We start from the raw sequence: 20,663 nt of genomic DNA, 5'->3' as shown, positions 1-20,663 counted from the left end.
TCTAGTCTGTGCAAAAGTAGGGAACGTACTTCACTTCAAACACATACCTATTTTAATGCAATTAAATTATAAAACTATTAACTTAAAATTAAATATATACATTGAAACAACAATTAAACAAGTAAAATAATTAAATATTTTTAAAATAATGAATACAAAAATAATAATATTTAGTTCATTAAATTCCCACTCTTTAGTCACAAATGCCTAGCAACACACATTTAACATATATCTAAATAAAAACATCATAATAATTGCATAATTTACATAGCTAATTAACAATTATTTATTTAATAATACATATGTTATAAGTAATTAGTTAATATTTAACTAACCTTCCACCCTAAAACCCCTACAAACCCAACAACTGCACCAAAAACGTAAACTAAAACATTTTAACTGCACAATTTACATAATTATTTAACAATTAATTAATTAATAATATAGGAACAGTTATAATTAATCAACTATTATTTAATTAACTTCCCACGCATACCTCTACAAAACCAACAACCCATAACTAAAGGATAAATGAAACAATTATAATTACACAATTTACATAATTAACAGTTCATTAATAATGTATCAATTATTAATCTATTAATATTTAATTAACTTCCCACCCTATACCCCTACAAATCCAATAACCCGCACCTAAAATATAACTTATAAAAACATATTTACACAATTTACATACTTAATAATCGAATGAATAACTAATATTAATTAAAAAACATATATGAATTGATTGTACCTAATTAACTTCTCACCCTGTACCCCTACAAACCTCACAACCCACTACAGCACTATATATAACTATTTTACCATTAAATTAAAAATATAAATAACTTGAAACTACAAACTATATTTTAAAAAATTAACAACTGCACAAACAATATAAAACATATACATTGAAAATATTATTTAAACACAAAAAAAACTTAAATTACGATATTTTTTACCCTAGCAATTTGATATTTTGTCAACACTATATTTGCACACAATATTTCTGTTTCACGGTATTAAAAACTTGGGAGTATATTCAAAAGAACGTGTGCTAAACATCACCAAAGAATGTTAACGCAACTGTACACATCGCAGCCTATCGCAGGAAAATAACCCTGTGTCATCGTGGAAATCACAACAAGGTGGCCCCATGCGATAGTTTGCTTAAACCGCGGCTAATGCCCGCAATACAACCACTTCGACGGAGATAAAAACACAAACCCCAAGGCGAAAAAACAGCGATGGCCCAAAGCGCGATGAAGAAATCAGCGATAGGCAGCGCCTGGCCTGCAACACACACCTGGCAGGTGGGAAAAATCACCATAAAATTAGACAAAACACACACGCTCTTCAACGTCTACATGGCTCCGCTTGCCCCCATCGTCAGAACCTACGGACTCAACATTGTGTCATACGCAGACGACACCCAACTCATCCTCTCCCTATCCAATGAACCCAACACCGCCAGACACAACTTTTGAGAAGGCATGGAAGCCGTTGCTAAATGGATGAAAAACAGCTGCCTACAACTGAACACCAACAAAACGGAAGTGCTCATCATGGGTCCAAACCACGATGCCTGGAACGACACCTGGTGGCCCCACCCCACCCCCATGGACCACGCACACAACCTGGGAATCATCCTGGACTCAGAGCACAAAATGGATCGCCAGATCAACTCTGTCTTGTCCTCCTGCACCCACACCCTCCGCCTCCTACGTAAGACCTTCAAATGGATCCCCCTCGAACACAGAAAAAACGTCACTCACGCCCTGGTCACCAGCAGGCTTGACTACGGCAAATCACTCTATGCCGGAATAAACAAAAACCTCCCCCGCAAGCTACAGAACATCCAAAACGCCGGTGCAAGACTGTTCCTCAACCTGCCAAGACACTGCCACATCTCCCAGCACCTGTGCACACTCAACTGGCCCCCCATCGAAGCTAGCGTCACATTCAAGATGCTCCCCCCACTCGCAAGGCCCTCCAGCATACCTGAACAGCCGACTCAAATTTCACGCACCCCAAAGGACCCTATGATCAGCCCAGCTCTTCTACACTTTCGTCCCCCACACCAGAAAGACCAGATCAGGCGGCTGCTTCCTCTCCTCCTCAGACAGACAACATCTCTCCCCATCTTCACAAGAAACCACAAAACCTTGATGGACTGGAACCTGCGAAACAGCCTCCCCCAGTGCCTTGAGACCCCCACGGGCGAGTAGTCGTGCTTAACAAACTCCTGATTGATTGAATTGATTGAGATGGCCACGATGGCACACATGCACAATCAAGCAGAGCACAGTGCACACCCTCAATGACTCTGGGTCATCGCCCAGATCTATAGACTGTCATAATGTACAATGCCATGCTGTCTGAATGTCAGCATGTACCATGCGGCTGCATACATGTGGACACATTGGACACATTGCAATACACCATCTCCCCTTCATATTGCAGGGCCTCCGTCAACACCCCCTGCAGAACAGTCCCAGCCACTCTTCACTGATGATGAGGAGCACAACCCCAGCATCGACGCACAAGCACTCCTAGACATCATTGACATCATCCGGGACTCACCTCCAGGATCAGGGCAACCCAGCTGCATCGAGGAGACCCCACCCACCACCCAAACCACTCAGCAGGAGGTACCCATGGCCCCGGCAGTCTCCCAAGTCCCCCAGAAACAACACACAACCTTCCAACGCAGTGTGCTGGAGGGTCAGAGGGAGACGGCTGAGCAGGTGCGGGTGGGATTCAAACTCATGGCTACCAAACTGGAAGCCATCCTTGGGTATCTAGGCCTGCTCCATGGTCTCCAACGAGCCCTGACTGACATCACTGAAGTCATGATGTGGAGAGAAGAACACCTGTCCACTCAGAGGGGCTACAGCGATACCAGCCATGAGCTGACACACATGCGGAGGCTCATGGAGGACATGGTGCGGATGGAGGCGGAAAGGATGGCAGCCACCGCTGCACACCAGCGAAATGTAGCTAGGATCTACCATGCCCTGCAGATCCTCTTCATGGCTGGTGGTGTGCAGGTCACTGGTCTATTGTTAGCATGTCACAGCCAGTCCCTGAGGGCAGGTTTGCACACACATCACACCCATCCGGCACAGGCGTCACAGGCCATGTGACTCCGCCAACATAAGGGGCCAATGATGCCACATTCAACTCTGACGGTGGTGACTGGATGATGGACGCTACACGGTTCTCAATCATAAAGGGCCCATGAGTTGTTGCGCACAGGGTTAGTGGCACCCGAGGCCTTGCGGCCGCCAAGGGCCTACCACCACGTGGTGCTGACTGGGGTTGCACAGGGTTAGTGGCACTCAAAGCTTTGCGGCCGGCAGAGGCACACTGCCACGGGATGGTGACTTTGGGTGTACTGAGGTAGGGGCACCTTAAGTGCTCAGCTGGTGTGCAGCCTTCGATGATGCCCGTCCTGGCGGTCCATACAACTCAGGTTTTGTGTGCCCTGCTGGACCGCAGTGTAGGCCAGAGCCAGCGGGCAGCACGGGCCTACCGTCACGTGGCATTGCTTCCGGGATCACACAGTTAGTGGCACCTACTGGTGTGCAGCCTGGGTTGATGCCCTGTGCACTGGTGTGTCCTCTGCCATGGCAAAACCCAACATCACATGTGAGACCTGCAGGCCTGCGGAGCAGGGCAGCATGATGTGGAGGGTGCTATGTCCACGGGCCCTGGGCTTGTGACTTGCAGCGGGACGTGGTGGGACCGCTTATCTGCATGCCGGTGGTGGAAGGTGAGCAGTGAGGGCTGGGTGTGCATGGGCAGGCATGCTCCGATGGGCGGCGGGAGGGGCTGGGGTGCCTCTGCCTGGGTGCGCAGGGGCGGGCAGGCGATGTTGTCTTGTGCAATTGTGTGTACTGTGCCAATCATGTATCTAGACTCTGTTTCAGATGACGGGTCTGTCTCAAATGTGTGACCTGGTGAACTGCAATACATACCGGCAAGTGGTTGGAGACACACTGGTGGCAGCAGGTGAGCAGTGTGGTCTGGGTGCGCAGGGGCAGCACTCTCTCTCCCTCTTGTCTTCTCTCTCTCTCCCCCCTCTCTTCTTATCTCTCTCTATCCCCTCTCTGTCCATCTATCTCTCTCTCCCTCTCTCTCTCCGTCTATCTCTCTCTCCCTCTCTTCCTGTCTCTCTCCTTCGCTCTCTCTCTGTCCTTTGATGTGCGCAGGACACACCTTCTCATCATGATTTTTGTCTTGGAGGCTGTGACCTACGGATTGTCCCGAGGGGAGACGGCATGTGTCTTCATTTCAGTTCAGTGTTCATTTTAATAAAGTTTCATTTCTTGCTTCGAAAGTGTATGCGTGATGCTCATTTTTGTGATGAAACATGCATGTCACCAGTTGTGATTGTGAACATTCATGAGGATTATTTTGTACATGTTTAGGTGTAGCTGATGTGGCATGTCTTTGGTCGGGGGGTACCAGGGCGGGGGGGTCCTGGGGGTGGTGGCGGCAGGTGTTGTAGCCATTTCGGCCCTCCGGGCTGCATATTCAGTTGCCCGGGTGCATCTGTTGTTCTTCAGGTGTGGCTCTGGGCTGGGTTCCCTTTTGTGGTGCAGGTGTTAGTTTCCTGCTGCTAGCGCCTTATTGCCTGTTTTGTGTTCTTATCGCCGATCTGGTAGGTCATTGAGAATGTTGTGGAGTGGTGTTGTTGCAGCTTTTGGCACGGAACGCCTACTCTACATCTCATTAGCGATAGTTGTGGGGGTCATCTGTGGCGATGTTTATTGCAGGTAAACTGGTGCTGTGGGATGTTAACACCAGCTTGTGATTGGGGCAATAAGTTTATCGCAACTTTGGCTGCAATAAAGTGCCTTTATTTCAGCGATAAATCCTTGTGAATATGCCCCTTGTTATTTCTACAATTCGATATCTTTAACTCTATATTTTTTCTGAATACCCTGGTAGTGAATTCTACTCTTAAGCCTTACTCAGGATATCGCTCGGAAAGCATCTGACTGCAGGTCGGAGGCTTTCCGACCGACATCCTTGGTTTGAATTCCGACTGCCGTATTACAATTACAGCAGACAGAATTCAAACCAGCCGGTCAAGGAGCCCGCCAGCCAGTCGGAACCGCCACCATTATCCCATAAGGATAGCATTTTCGCCGTCAGGATTATGATGTTGGTTCCCGGTAGCCAAAAGCCCTGTCGGAAAGAGAGTTTGGGGGCCCCTGGTAGGGCCCCCCTTCTTCAGAGGCCTCTGGTTGGGGGTCAATTGGGCACCTAAAGTGCCCCCCTGTAAATCCCTGCACCTTGTGGCAGGCACCAGGTGTTGCCTACCACATGGTGCAGTGATTTATAGTGACTTCCATTTCTCTACGGGAGCTTGTGCTGTGGCCAGTTTCCGACTGCCGCTCAAGCACCCATAGGGAAATAGGAGTTTGCGATTTCAGACTGCCGACCCGAGGTTGGTCAGTTTGGAAACCGCATGGATGCCGGTCGGATGCAACTTCGACCAACATCTTAATTAGGGCCTATATCTCATGAAGCTTTCTGGCATATGTACACATCTAAAAGATAGGTGATAAAATTATATGTAAGGTAAAAAAAAATAGAGATCTTTTATGAAAGTATTACATTTTGTAAACTGTTGAAATGCATAGAATACTTTCAACTAGAACATTGGAAAGATGAATGTTCAGTGATTGAGTGTCAGGGTCACTAATGGCAAGAATTGGTCCTTCTGCTCCAAAATTCCAGTACTTGTCTTTCCGTTTATCCCTTTTTAAGTATAAACATTTTATCCCCACTGGGTGGAATCTTCTAATGCCTTTATAGCCCTTAGGCTACATTAGTTGCTAAAGGCTCTCTCCCTCATAGTTGGCCATCTGCAGTTTGAGTCTCTAAATCGTGTTTGGGGCAGTGCTTAATTTGTGCCGGTGCTTTCCGGTGCTTAGCACCGGCACTTACTTTTCAGGGCCGGGTCTACATGCATCTGCTGCACGTGAATTCACATATGATATGAATGATTGATATTTTGTGTATGTACCTCACTGACGGTGCAGAGTGCTGTTCTCCTCTCCAGAGTCCCTGTAAAAAGCTTTGCGGCTATGAGAGCCTGAGCCAAGAAGATTCTGACGGCAATACTGCTTTGGCAGCCCTTCGTTCAGTGTTGCCGGTGGGAGGGACACGGATGAGGAAATTTGGGCTGGATTTGGTCCTGCAGGTGAAGGGTCTGTGCGGCAGCCAGGCAGCGTGCGCAGATTTTGTTCCAGCTTGCCACGCCCTGGCACCCCAAGAGTCATCAGCAGCATTCAAGTGAGCTCAACTGTGTTGAGAGCAGTAGCAGCACCACACCAGGCCTATTTCAGTGAATTAAAGCAGAGCCTCGGCCCACCACGTAACATTAAGTAATAACTGGTAGGCATGTCGCTGCTTTTTTATTTGTTTTTTAGCGTGGTGATGTGACGCCGGTGTTTTGATGATAATACTGTGCTGCGCTACTGCCTCTGCCTGGTCTAGTTGTGGCAGCCATACACAGTCAGATATATTTATGTATCACGATGAAGGGCCCGGGCCGGCCGGTGTGAAATTAAAGGCCCTGCCCAGCGCCTGAAGTTTCCGCCAGGCTCCCGCTCCCCTAACAGTTAGCTGCTTCAGGGCTACATGTTTCAGTAGTTAGTTAAGGCAGTGCCCCGGCTCCCAGCCTACTACGTAACCGTAATAACCATAAAGTATTGGTAGCCATGCACTGACTGAGCCATGCCCAACCAAATGCTGCATTTTTTGGGGGCATGACGGTGATAATGATGCTGCGCCACTGCCTCTGCCTAGTCTAGTCTAGTAGCAGACGCCGGCCGTACACACATATATCATATAATGATGAAGGGCCCGGCAGTCCGGTGTTAAGTTAAAGGCCCCAGTCCTCCTCCAACAGGAGGAACTGGAGTGTAAGAACCCTGGCTACTTTCCTGTAGTTTTTACACTGTCTGACAATATCCTCGCACTTCAGGAGCAAACAGAAGTATGTTGATGGACTAAGGATGAGAAAAGGATTGAACCCTGCGATGACACTGGAGATGAGAGGGGGCATGATTTTACTTTTGATACCACTGGCATGTTGGTTAATCAACTTCCATTGCTCCTCGCCCTTCTGCCTGCAATTTTCTAGTCTTAGTAGTGATGTAGGCCCTGCCCAGCCCCTGCCCTGGGCCTGAAGTATCCTCCAGGCTCCCGCTCCCCTAAACAGTTTACTGCTTCGAAATGGCTAAATCGATGGAGTTTAACCTACATAAATGAAAATACAATTGATTGCGTTCCGAGATTGTGCATCACAAGTTGCCACACGGATGTGTCACCACCTGGGGTCAGGCCAGGGAAGCCCAATTTTAGGTGTTTTCAGATGGAGTAAGCAGAAACTTGAAACTTTGGAAACCTCGCTTTCTAATGACAGATTTAGCACAGGACGCATGATCTGGGGCCACACTACCTTATTCTAAATATCCCGTTCCTTGGTGGCAGGAAGAATTTTTATTTTGATGGTTTATAACTTTAAGAAGTTATTAGTAATCCATATATGGGATCTGGTCAGGAAATATATTTTTTGTCCTTTAGTTACCCTCCCTCACTCACTCGCCACATTCTAGAACTATCTCCATTCTCTGCATGTTTCTCTCTCTATACTTCCCTCTATTCCCAACCGGATTTCTCCCGTCTTCCTCTCTCATTCTTATTAACTGACTCTCTCTTTTCTCTACTTCTCTCGCAGTATATATTTATTTTTTTGTAGTTTTACATACCATGGACCAGTCCCCCAAAGTAACATAATATGAGTATCTATAAAAGATTCTCTTTCTTCTATTGTCCCTCTGCTTTATGTTCTTCTTACACTGGTGGCCCTCTCATACTCCATATATGTACTGTGATTGTGCACAGTCTTCTCCGATTACATCCCTGGTAGCTAACGTTTCCTTAAATCTTTATTGGCTTGAGTGGTTGGTTCTGGAACTTGTTGTGTATCAAGGCAGACTCTCGTTCGTCTCAGAAAAACATGCTGAGCTAAAAATTGCTCACACACTTGAGTAGAGTTGGTATTTATTCCTAACTCTTGTCCAGTAAGGCTGTGGCAGCTCTCGATCTGAGTAACCAGCAGTTTCCCAAAAAACAAAATTGGTTCCTCACCACGTATGGCCTGCAAAGGGGTTAATTTTCTATGCTTCTTTCCTCAGCTCAGTGCTCACAGGGACTCTGACAGTCTGTTGCTATGATGGTAGTGATGTACTTGAAGGGGATGGCTGGATAATTATTACAATTCAGGGCTTCCGAGTTTTCACTATCCTTCTGTGTACCATTTCTATGTTTGCAGTTTGCATGTGAAGTATAAAAATAAATAAAAGTAATCGCTCCCTTAGTGAATGGCATATTCTGTGTATCTGTGATGTTATGTGGAGAAATTATCTACGTTAGTCTGTAAAAAAAAACAAAAAAAACAACATTAGCAAGGCTTGTGATTAGGTCATAATGCTTGAGAGTGCATTCCTCTGCTCTGCCTAGAAGTGCAGATGAATCCATAGCCAATAGTGGCTTTACATTGAAGCATCTTTTTGCTGTTTGTGATCGGACATTAGAGGATGGATTTCAACAATCTTTAACGTACTGCCATATGCAGTGTCTGGGTGCGTTCCGTTCACTTGTGATTGAGAAGTGCTCCAGCGCCTACAAGTGCAGCCAGTATGTTAAGTGAGACTGCAGTTAGCTTTGGAAGTGCAGCCATAGTGAGTTTCTGAACTCCAGTCTTTAATTTCAGACAGTGCAGCTACTCTTTCTAGAGCCTACAATTACTGCTATATCTACTATATGGCAATGTTTGGCTTTTCACATGCTTCTCCCTTTAACCAAAACCAACTGTTACTGGGTTTATATGTGTTAACCCTATGAGCGCTGGCACATTCTAGGTATATATGAATATAAGTACTGGTGAGTGTGGAGCCTAAACCTAGTTGGGAAGTTGGTGCCCGTGACCGCGATGGAAAGGTAAATAACATATGCTTTCCCAGTGCTTAATTTGAACTGGCTGTTGCCGGTGGGGCCCACCAGCACTTATTTTTGGGGACCGGTACCTATTTTTCTTAATCAGACTTTCACCCAAAGCCGAGAGACAAAAACATAAAAAGGGGAAAGAGGAAGAGAAATATGGAAAAAACAGTGACACAGGAAGAAAGCAGTAACAAAAAAGAATGTGCACAAGTTAAGGGAAACGGTTGACTGGAGCCGCTCAATGGAGATCCACATGAAGTGCTGACATTCTGTGAAACAAAGAGATAGACCTTTCAAGTGGGGATAGCATGTAGTCCTGACCTAAAAAAGTCAAAAGGCATTTCCTTTCCAACATTGTCTCTCTTACATTCCTTTGAGATAGGGACTGTAGAGCACCCAATACTTGCTACTGTCATGCTGCTTCACTTCAGTCACCGTCTTGCATGGAAGCTTCAATATTGCATCTGTCCAGGGTCCACTAAATGAAACTTTGCCACCATGTGCTAGCTTTCTGGTACTTGAGAGTCAGAAGTGTCAGTTGAGGATGTGGGTGGGGCATCTAGAGTAAGTGGGTGGAGCCACTGGTAGAATAAGGTGGCGCCAAGGGAGGCGGGAGTGGCCTACTAAAAAATGTGAGCACCTGCACTTCATATTTTACAAATTAAGCATTGGTTTGGGTGCTTTAAAAACTGATACAGCCCTCTTTGGAAACCACTGCCACAGTTTGAATGATAACATATATGACAGCCGTTTTGATAAGAAAACACAAATAGCATTAAGATTAGTTCGAATTTTGAGACAACAAATGAGTTGACACCAATTGGAAATTAAATCAACGAGGGATTCTATGAATGGTTCTATATTGATATGAAATATCACAGTAATATTGAAATTTGGAGATTTGCTATTGAGAATGACATAAGTAAATGCGTATCACTATAAAATAGTTAAAGTTAGATTTTAACAAACACGTAATGCGATGTGTGTGACTATGGTAATGGAGAATGGTTTGACTTTGACTCTATGGGGATGTGAATTGTGAGAAGTGCTAAACGGATATGAATATTGTTCTTCTCCTTTATTTTTTGTTCTGCATTACTGCATGCTTTAGCACTGAGGAAATGCAACATGCCTTGCTTCACTACTTTAATAATCGGGGATCATAATATTTGAAAACAAGAATTTACAACAATGGGGATATAGGATACTTTCCCATGGTGCCTAAATCAAAGAGAAATTGACTTAGAAAAATAGTGTGGCAAATCTGCCTTTTCTACATTGTCACTCCAGAGTTTTTGAATTTTTCTGACCCTTTTTTCTGACTTTAGAACAGTTCACTTTACTACTGCTAAACAGTAGTAAAGTGCCTATGCTTCCCTTCTAAAACATGTACTGTATATTGGAACTCCTTAAAGACTTATTTAAATGCCTTATATGTCTATTGTAATGGGCACCGAAAGCGCACCTATGACATAGAAAGCTAAATCTCACAAGTGGATTACTGAGTTCATTTATACCACCTAGGTACATGACACAAATGTATGTCTGCTAGGACCACCACTGTGCTTTGAATGGGATGCAGTTTAACTGCCCTGCAATGGCACATGGCAGAATACATTCCTTTGCTTTCTGTGAAAAATTTGTTTTATATATTCACAAGACACCCCTGAAGTGTGCCCCATATGCTTAGAGGACAGTGTGCTGATATAGAAATGAGGCACACTTCATAGTGTGGTTAGTGTGCTCTCACAGTGAAATACAAGCCAACAATTATTCCTCTGCAGAGGCCTTGTAAACTTTTCCCTAAGCAAATGTAGATCGTATAATATTCTTAATACCCTATTTCCACATTTGAAAAGGCAATCAAAACGCCTCAAAAGTTTTCAAATCTGATTTAATGTTGAAACATTATGAAAATATATTTTAGGCTTAGTGAAACAGTACTGGCTTAAATCCATATCTAGCACTCATCACAACTCAATAGCTGAAATGCACACCCTTGGCTGGAAGACTTCATGTCTTTAGCTCAGAGGGCAATGGTCTGCCTCTGTGTGCAGGGAGGCCCAGTGAGTCAGTCAAATATTCTTTATTAGGTTTATTAAAACCATAAAACACAAAGGGGCATATTAACAACAGAACGGAAAAGCGTGGCATTACGCAAGCATTGCTAACGCCACACTTCTACATTCTGAAAACGTAGGGATGCGCGGTATTCACAAGAATGCAGGGCACCCCTGCATTTCCCCTGGCAGTGGTGCTGACTTAAGCTGCCTGGAGCCAAAGCAGGCACTCTTGAACCATAGTGCAAGGGTGTCTGCATTGGGGAAAATGATTGTTTATAAGCAGGAAGGTCTTCCTTCCTGCACATAAACCATCTTTCAAGGCGTTTTGAAAATTCTATGTGTGCGGCTTAATGCATCACACATTGAAGTTGCAAATCGTCATTATTTTTTTTAATTGTTTATGTGCAGGAAGGGTCACCTTCCTGTACATACACAATTGAAGGCAGTTTGCTGTTGCTATGTGGGCTGCACAAGGCAGCACACAAGGAAACAGCGAAAACGTATTTCTCCTGGTTATACCAGGGTAAGGCCATGATTTCTCTGGTCTTAATTTTGGCGCTACCTCCTATTTATGCCTCCCTTGTAAATAGGGGGCAGCGTCAAAATCAATGGGGTTTTGTGGTGGAATGCCCACTCCAACACCCATTGCCCTCCACTTTCACGAGGAGTACAGCATGAAAGGGTGCCTCATTTACAAGGCAACGTTAAGCCACATTAAGTCGCTTAACACTGCCTTGTAAATAAGGCGAAGCCGCTATCGCCACCACAACATCACTGAAAGTGACATTGTGGTGGCGATAGGGGCTTGTTAATATGCCCCAAACAGTGTTAATACTACATAATTTCATAAAATGTTACAAAGTGCTTCAGTGTATCAATAAAAATTCGATAAAAAGGATATTTGTTTTAAAAACTAAAAGACTAGCACATATACAGCTCACAATAATTTCCTATTTCCCTATACTTATGCACCACTAATCCTATTTTGGTTCGGTAGTAGTATGCTACTCCTCAAAGTACTTTTGATGCCTCATCAAGGGTACTAAGCGCTAAATACAGGCAAACTCATCCCTCTTCTACCCATCCACTATCCTTTCAAACCCAAATAACAGACTCACATGTCCACCGCTCAAATTAATTTCATATTTTCCTATACTAATTCACCACAGATCCTTTTTGGGTTTCGGAGTCGCATGCTATTGCCGGAAAGCACTTCGTCGCCTCGTCAGGATTAGTAAGCGGTATGTAAATGCAATTACAATAGTACAATAAAAGGTTAAAAGGTCCAATATCTATACAGTAATAATGTCGAACCAAAAAACCACATGACATCAGTTTATCATGGAACCTGAGGCCATTGCAAGTCCCCTCTTTCTGCTTCTGACAGCCCCTGCTAAGAAACTATCTACATTAAAACACTCTAGTGCCCTCTACAACACCTGTAAGTATATTTGGGCAGGTCTTACTTGTAGAAAACATTCCCTCTTAACAGTGGTGTTATATACTGATGTCTTAACAGATAGTAATGATCACAATCCATAACAAAATGCTTGGTATCTTGCACTGAATAACTGTTACAATTACAAGAGCCCAAATTGCCAACTTTATTCCACCCCTGCGGTTCTACGAGCAGCCACTGCAGAAGATTTATGGCCTTATTATGAGTTTGGCAGTGTGGGAGTGGGACCTTCCTGCTCCTGCACTGCTAAGCCCGTGTAGGAACCACACGTCAGATAAGGAGTTTTCCTCTGGTCTGGCAAGTGGTTCTTTGGCATTCCCAGGGCAGTGCCTAAGAATTAGGAACCACAATGGGAACGTCAAAGGCAGTATCTGCATGGCATGGACTGCTGCAGTCCATACCGTGCAGGTACTGGTGGGCATGCACACATGTGTGCATGCACCTGGCGTGAGGCACCAGAGGTCCCCGCAGGTCCCCTTTTCTTTCCTCACTGCCCACATTTCCTGGTGGTGGTGCTGCCATGAAAAGTGTGGTGTGAGGAAACTCGAAATATGCTTGACAGGGATGCAGAGGCCTGGCAAGCTTATAGCAGCCACAGGAGCGCCAAGCAACAGCCAGGTAATGGTGGTTCCATGGCGTTTGCGGCGTTTGCAGTCTGAATACTCTGGTAGTGAAATCTACTCTTAAGCCTTACTCAGGATATCGCTCGGAAAGCATCTGACTGCAGGTCGGAGGCTTTCCGACCGACATCCTTGGTTTGAATTCCGACTGCCGTATTACAATTACAGCAGTCAGAATTCAAACCAGCCGGTCAAGGAGCCCGCCAGCCAGTCGAAACCGCCACCATTATCCCATAAGGATAGCATTTTCCCCGTCAGGATTATGATGTTGGTTCCCGATAGGCAAAAGCCCTGTCGGAAAGAGAGTTTGGGGGCCCCTGGTAGGGCCCCCCTTCTTCAGAGGCCTCTGGTTGGGGGCCAATTGGGCACCTAAAGTGCCCCCCTGTAAATCCCTGCACCTTGTGGCAGGCACCAGGTGTTGCCTACCACATGGTGCAGTGATTTATAGTGACTTCCATTTCTCTATGGGAGCTTGTGCTGTGGCCAGTTTCCGACTGCTGCTCAAGCACCCATAGGGAAATAGGAGTTTGCGATTTCAGACTGCCGACCCGAGGTTGGTCAGTTTCGAAACCGCATGGATGCCGGTCGGATGCAACTTCGACCAACATCTTAATTAGGGCCTATATCTCATGAAGCTTTCTGGCATATGTACACATCTAAAAGATAGGTGATAAAATTATATGTAAGGTAAAAAAAAATAGAGATCTTTTATGAAAGTATTACATTTTGTAAACTGTTGAAATGCATAGAATACTTTCAACTAGAACATTGGAAAGATGAATGTTCAGTGATTGAGTGTCAGGGTCACTAATGGCAAGAATTGGTCCTTCTGCTCCAAAATTCCAGTACTTGTCTTTCCGTTTATCCCTTTTTAAGTATAAACATTTTATCCCCACTGGGTGGAATCTTCTAATGCCTTTATAGCCCTTAGGCTACATTAGTTGCTTAAGGCTCTCTCCCTCATAGTTGGCCATCTGCAGTTTGAGTCTCTAAATCGTGTTTGGGGCAGTGCTTAATTTGTGCCGGTGCTTTCCGGTGCTTTGCACCGGCACTTACTTTTCAGGGCCGGGTCTACATGCATCTGCTGCACGTGAATTCACATATGATATGAATGATTGATATTTTGTGTATGTACCTCACTGACTGTGCAAAGTGTTGTTCTCCTCTCCAGAGTCCCTGTAAAGAGCTTTGCGGCTATGAGAGCCTGAGCCAAGAAGATTCTGATGGCATTACTGGTTTGGCAGCCCTTCGTTCAGTGTTGCCGGTGGGAGGGACACGGATGAGGAAATTTGGGCTGGATTTGGTCCTGCAGGTGTAGGGTCTGTGCGGCAGCCAGGCAGCGTGCGCAGATTTTGTTCCAGCTTGCCACGCCCTGGCACCCCACGAGTCATCGGCAGCATTCAAGTGAGCTCAACTGTGTTGAGAGCAGTAGCAGCACCACACCAGGCCTATTTCAGTGAATTAAAGCAGAGCCTCGGCCCACCACGTAACATTAAGTAATAACTGGTAGGCATGTCGCTGCTTTTTCATTTGTTTTTTAGCGTGGTGATGTGACGCCGGTGTTTTGATGATAATACTGTGCTGCGCCGCACGGCTGCACCGCACGGATTCGCTACTGCCTCTGCCTGGTCTAGTTGTGGCAGCCATACACAGTCAGATATATTTATGTATCACGATGAAGGGCCCGGGCCGGCCTGTGTGAAATTAAAGGCCCTGCCCAGCGCCTGAAGTTTCCGCCAGGCTCCCGCTCCCCTAACAGTTAGCTGCTTCAGGGCTACATGTTTCAGTAGTTAGTGAAGGCAGTGCCCCGGCTCCCAGCCTACTACGTAACCGTAATAACCATAAAGTATTGGTAGCCATGCACTGACTGAGCCATGCCCAACCAAATGCTGCATTTTTTTGGGGCGTGACGGTGATAATGATGCTGCGCCACTGCCTCTGCCTAGTCTAGTCTAGTAGCAGACGCCGGCCGTACACACATATATCATATAATGATGAAGGGCCCGGCAGTCCGGTGTTAAGTTAAAGGCCCCAGTCCTCCTCCAACAGGAGGAACTGGAGTGTAAGAACCCTGGCTACTTTCCTGTCGTTTTTACACTGTCTGCCAATATCCTCGCACTTCAGGAGCAAACAGAAGTATGTTGATGGACTAAGGATGAGAAAAGGATTGAACCCTGCGATGACACTGGAGATCAGAGGGGGCATGATTTTACTTTTGATACCACTGGCATGTTGGTTAATCAACTTCCATTGCTCCTCGGCCCTTCTGCCTGCAATTTTCCAGTCTTAGTAGTGATGTAGGCCCTGCCCAGCCCCTGCCCTGGGCCTGAAGTATCCTCCAGGCTCCCGCTCCCCTAAACAGTTTACTGCTTCGAAATGGCTAAATCGCTGCAGTTTAACCTACATAAATGAAAATACAATTGATTGCGTTCCGAGATTGTGCATCACAAGTTGCCACACGGATGTGTCACCACCTGGGGTCAGGCCAGGGAAGCCCAATTTTAGGTGTTTTCAGATGGAGTAAGCAGAAACTTGAAACTTTGGAAACCTCGCTTTCTAATGACAGATTTAGCACAGGACGCATGATCTGGGGCCACACTACCTTATTCTAAATATCCCATTCCTTGGTGGCAGGAAGAATTTTTATTTTGATGGTTTATAACTTTAAGAAGTTATTAGTAATCCATATATGGGATCTGGTCAGGAAATATATTTTTTGTCCTTTAGTTACCCTCCCTCACTCACTCGCCACATTCTAGAACTATCTCCATTCTCTGCATGTTTCTCTCTCTATACTTCCCTCTATTCCCAACCGGATTTCTCCCGTCTTCCTCTCTCATTCTTATTAACTGACTCTCTCTTTTCTCTACCTCTCTCGCAGTATATATTTATTTTTTTGTAGTTTTACACACCATGGACCAGTCCCCCAAAGTAACATAATATGAGTATCTATAAAAGATTCTCTTTCTTCATTGTCCCTCTGCTTTATGTTCTTCTTACACTGGTGGCCCGCTCATACTCCATATATGTACTGTGATTGTGCACAGTCTTCTCCGATTCCATCCCTGGTAGCTAACGTTTCCTTAAATCTTTATTGGCTTGAGTGGTTGGTTCTGGAACTTGTTGTGTATCAAGGCAGACTCTCGTTCGTCTCAGAAAAACATGCTGAGCTAAAAATTGCTCCCACACTTGAGTAGAGTTGGTATTTATTCCTAACTCTTGTCCAGTAAGGCTGTGGCAGCTCTCGATCTGAGTAACCAGCAGTTTCCCAAAAAACAAAATTGGTTCCTCACCACGTATGGCCTGCAAAGGGGTTAATTTTCTATGCTTCTTTCCTCAGCTCAGTGCTCACAGGGACTCTGACAGTCTGTTGCTATGATGGTAGTGATGTACTTGAAGGGGATGGCTGGATAATTATTACAATTCAGGGCTTCCGAGTTTTCACTATCCTTCTGTGTACCATTTCTATGTTTGCAGTTTGCATGTGAAGTATAAAAATAAATAAAAGTCATCGCTCCCTTAGTGAATGGCATATTCTGTGTATCTGTGATGTTATGTGGAGAAATTATCTACGTTAGTCTGTAAAAAACAAAAAACAACATTAGCAAGGCTTGTGATTAGGTCATAATGCTTGAGAGTGCATTCCTCTGCTCTGCCTAGAAGTGCAGATGAATCCATAGCCAATAGTGGCTTTACATTGAAGCATCTTTTTGCTGTTTGTGATCGGACATTAGAGGATGGATTTCAACAATCTTTAACGTACTGCCATATGCAGTGTCTGGGTGCATTCCGTTCACTTGTGATTGAGAAGTGCTCCAGCGCCTACAAGTGCAGCCAGTATGTTAAGTGAGACTGCAGTTAGCTTTGGAAGTGCAGCCATAGTGAGTTTCTGAACTCCAGTCTTTAATTTCAGACAGTGCAGCTACTCTTTCTAGAGCCTACAATTACTGCTATATCTACTATATGGCAATGTTTGGCTTTTCACATGCTTCTCCATTTAACCAAAACCAACTGTTACTGAGTTTATATGTGTTAACCCTATGAGCGCTGGCACATTCTAGGTATATATGAATATAAGTACTGGTGAGTGTGGAGCCTAAACCTAGTTGGGAAGTTGGTGCCCGTGACCGCGATGGAAAGGTAAATAACATATGCTTTCCCAGTGCTTAATTTGAACTGGCTGTTGCAGGTGGGGCCCACCAGTACCTATTTTTCTTAATCAGACTTTCACCCAAAGCAGAGAGACATAAACATAAAAAGGGGAAAGAGGAAGAGAAATATGGAAAAAACAGTGACACAGGAAGAAAGCAGTAACAAAAAAGAATGTGCACAAGTTAAGGGAAACGGTTGACTGGAGCTGCTCAATGGAGATCCACATGAAGTGCTGACATTCTGTGAAACAAAGAGATAGACCTTTCAAGTGGGGATAGCATGTAATCCTGACCTAAAAAAGTCAAAAGGCATTTCCTTTCCAACATTGTCTCTCTTACATTCCTTTGAGATAGGGACTGTAGAGCACCCAATACTTGCTACTGTCATGCTGTTACACTTTAGTCACCGTCTTGCATGGAAGCTTCAATATTGCATCTGTCCAGGGTCCACTAAATGAACCTTTGCCACCATGTGCTAGCTTTCTGGTACTTGAGAGTCAGAAGTGTCAGTTGAGGATGTGGGTGGGGCATCTAGAGTAAGTGGGTGGAGCCACTGGTAGAATAAGGTGGCGCCAAGGGAGGCGGAAGTGGCCTACTAAAAAATGTGAGCACCTGCACTTCATATTTTACAAATTAAGCATTGGTTTGGGGGCTTTAAAAACTAATACAGCCCTCTTTGGAAACCACTGCCACAGTTTGAATGATAACATATATGACAGCCGTTTTGATAAGAACACACAAATAGCATTAAGATTAGTTCGAATTTTGAGACAACAAATGAGTTGACACCAATTGGAAATTAAATCAACGAGGGATTCTATGAATGGTTCTATATTGATATGAAATATCACAGTAATATTGAAATTTGGAGATTTGCTATTGAGAATGACATAAGTAAATGCGTATCACTATAAAATAGTTAAAAGTTAGATTTTAACAAAAACGTAAGGCGACGTGTGCGACTATGGTAATGGAGAATGGTTTGATTTTGACTCTATGGGGATGTGAATTGTGAGAAGTGCTAAACGGATATGAATTTTGTTCTTCTCATTTATTTTTTGTTCTGCATTACTGCATGCTTTAGCACTGAGGAAATGCAACATGCCTTGCTTCACTACTTTAATAATCGGGGATCATAATATTTGAAAACAAGAATTTACAACAATGGGGATATAGGATACTTTTCCTTGGTGCCTAAATCAAAGAGAAGTTGACTTAGAAAAATAGTGTGGCAAATCTGCCTTTTCTACATTGTCACTCCAGAGTTTTTGAATTTTTCTGACCCTTTTTTCTGACTTTAGAACAGTTCACTTTACTACTGCTAAACAGTAGTAAAGTGCCTTTGCTTCCCTTCTAAAACATGTACTGTATATTGGAACACCTTAAAGACTTATTTAAATGCCTTATATGTCTATTGTAATGGGCACCGAAAGCGCACCTATGACATAGAAAGCTAAATCTCACAAGTGGATTACTGAGTTCATTTATACCACCTAGGTACATGACACAAATGTATGTCTGCTAGGACCACCACTGTGCTTTGAATGGGATGCAGTTTAACTGCCCTGCAATGGCACATGGCAGAATACATTCCTTTGCTTTCTGGGAAAAACTTGTTTTATATATTCACAAGACACCCCTGAAGTGTGCCCCATATGCTCAGAGGACAGTGTGCTGATATAGAAAATGAGGCACACTTCATAGTGTGGTTAGTGTGCTCTCACAGTGAAATACAAACCAACAATTATTCCACTGCAGAGGCCTTGTAAACTTTTCCCTAAGCAAATGTAGATCGTATAATATTCTTAATACCCTATTTCCACATTTGAAAAGGCGATCAAAACGCCTCAAAAGTTTTCAAATCTGATTTAATGTTGAAACATTATGAAAATATATTTTAGGCTTAGTGAAACAGTACTGGCTTAAATCCATTTCTAGCACTCATCACAACTCAATAGCTGAAATGCACACCCTTGGCTGGAAGACTTCATGTCTTTAGCTCAGAGGGCAATGGTCTGCCTCTGTGTGCAGGAAGGCCCAGTGAGTCAGTCAAATATTCTTTATTAGGTTTATTAAAACCATAAAACACAAAGGGGCATATTAACAACAGAACGGAAAAGCGTGGCATTACGCAAGCATTGCTAACGCCACACTTCTACATTCTGAAAACGTAGGGATGCGCGGTATTCACAAGAATGCAGGGCACCCCTGCATTTCCCCTGGCAGTGGTGCTGACTTAAGCTGCCTGGAGCCAAAGCAGGCACTCTTGAACTATAGTGCAAGGGTGTCTGCATTGGGGAAAATGATTGTTTATAAGCAGGAAGGTCTCCCTTCCTGCACATAAACCATCTTTCAAGGCGTTTTGAAAATTCTATGTGTGCGGCTTAATGCATCACACATTGAAGTTGCAAATCGTCATTATTTTTTTTAATTGTTTATGTGCAGGAAGGGTCACCTTCCTGTACATACACAATTGAAGGCAGTTTGCTGTTGCTATGTGGGCTGCACAAGGCAGCACACAAGGAAACAGCGAAAACGTATTTCTCCTGGTTATACCAGGGTAAGGCCATGATTTCTCTGGTCTTAATTTTGGCGCTACCTCCTATTTATGCCACCCTTGTAAATAGGGGGCAGCGTCAAAATCAATGGGGTTTTGTGGTGGAATGACCACTCCAACACCTATTGCCCTCCACTTTCACGCGGAGTACAGCATGAAAGGGTGCCTCATTTACAAGGCAACATTAAGCCACGTTAAGTCGCTTAACACTGCCTTGTAAATAAGGCGAAGCCGCTATCGCCACCACAACATCACTGAAAGTGACATTGTGGTGGCGATAGGGGCTTGTTAATATGCACCAAACAGTGTTAATACTACATAATTTCATAAAATGTTACAAAGTGCTTCAGTGTATCAATAAAAATTCGATAAAAAGGATATTTGTTTTAAAAACTAAAAGACTAGCACATATACAGCTCACAATAATTTCCTATTTCCCTATACTTATGCACCACTAATCCTATTTTGGTTCGGTAGTAGTATGCTACTCCTCAAAGTACTTTTGATGCCTCATCAAGGGTACTAAGCGCTAAATAAAAGCAAACTCATCCTTCTTCTACCCATCCACTATCCTTTCAAACCCAAATAACAGACTCACATGTCCACCGCTCAAATTAATTTCATATTTTCCTATACTAATTCACCACAGATCCTTTTTGGGTTTCGGAGACGCATGCTATTGCCGGAAAGCACTTCGTCGCCTCATCAGGATTAGTAAGCGGTATGTAAATACAATTACAATAGTACAATAAAAGGTTAAAAGGTCCAATATCTATACAGTAATAA

The sequence above is a fragment of the Triturus cristatus genome, chromosome 6 (genome assembly GCF_964204655.1).
Source record: "Triturus cristatus chromosome 6, aTriCri1.1, whole genome shotgun sequence".
NCBI classification, from domain to species: Eukaryota; Metazoa; Chordata; class Amphibia; order Caudata; family Salamandridae; genus Triturus; species Triturus cristatus.
This window is presented reverse-complemented; position numbering follows the sequence as displayed.